Here is a 1,214-nt window from a genome sequence, read left to right as displayed (position 1 = left end):
ATCCACCTGCTGCGTCTGATCTTTTGAGTATTTTGGCTTTTTTGCCAACATCAATAATCGTTATATTTTTTTTTGATTATGTGTTTATATAGGTCCTTATTTTCAACATAAGCTAAAAATGTGCTTAATTTCTAATATAGGCACTCATTGTTGATGCATGATATATTCATATATCTCTTAGGAGGTATCTACACACACAATAATAATGACTCTTTGTGTTTAACCCAGTTCATCTGTCTGGGTGATTAGAGGGTGATCCCTAACTTTTGATACTACAGGATTCTATTGGCCTTAAGCAATATACTTTATTATAAGTGCTTATTCTTGTGATCACTTACTTTCTGGTTGTTTTATATCAGCCTCACACAATATTTTTATCAGATGCAGCAATCCCCATTTTCAATCGCGCATGGGTTATTTATCTTTGTCAAATATTGAATGCATACAAAGACTGCAATATTGAATGCATACAAATATTGAATGCATACAAAGGTTGTCTCTGGTTTTTGTAACTCACTTTGATTTTTTTCTTCGTTATTGTATATTTCCATAATATTGAATGGTTATTTAACTCCATCTATATACTTTCTTTCTTCATTTTTCTAACTGATTACTGTCTAGTGGACTCTCATCCCCGATTCAGGGTACACGGCGCCACGGTGTGACAGTCATTTTACTCTGCCTAACGTGGAAAGCAGATCCACCTATTACCTGTCCTATTTTTCTATCATCTTATACTTTCATATATAGGTGCACTCTCATTGGTAGATATCCCTCCTACTATCATACCACGCCTCTTGTGCCCGATCTCGTCCGATCTTGGAAGCTAAACAGCGTTGGGCTGGGTTAGTACCACGAGAGGAGACTCCCTGGGAATACCTGGTGTTGTAGGATAGGAACTATTCCCCTTCCTCTGAAGGGTGGACACCAACAGCAGTATCACCACTATTTATACTTTCTTCAGCCTCTTCTTATTTTTCTTTCTTTCCTTTTATATCCTCCTTCATGAGGATCTATTTCTCATGAGCACAGCCAGACATCAAATCTGAATTTATGCCATATGATTTCATGGGTAACTAACAAAGTGCATAGTATTGACCCAATGTAATCAGTCTTTCTATGATAAAATATGTACACCGACCTCCTCCGTGGGTCCCATTAATACAGATTATCTGTACTGGTCAGGAGAAACGGGTGTCAGACTATACAGTGTC

The 1,214-nt window shown here is 37.3% G+C and overlaps 1 pseudogene; it reads left to right on the top strand.

Annotated features, from left to right (window-relative positions):
• The first annotated feature begins 775 nt into the window (after nucleotides 1–775).
• On the top strand, nucleotides 776–894 carry LOC134913133 (5S ribosomal RNA; annotated as a pseudogene).
• Nucleotides 895–1,214: the final 320 nt, after the last annotated feature.

This window comes from Pseudophryne corroboree, chromosome 4 (assembly GCF_028390025.1).
Source record: "Pseudophryne corroboree isolate aPseCor3 chromosome 4, aPseCor3.hap2, whole genome shotgun sequence".
Classification (NCBI taxonomy): domain Eukaryota; kingdom Metazoa; phylum Chordata; class Amphibia; order Anura; family Myobatrachidae; genus Pseudophryne; species Pseudophryne corroboree.
Note: the sequence above shows the minus strand (reverse complement) of the source record. Positions and strands in the feature narration are given on the sequence as shown.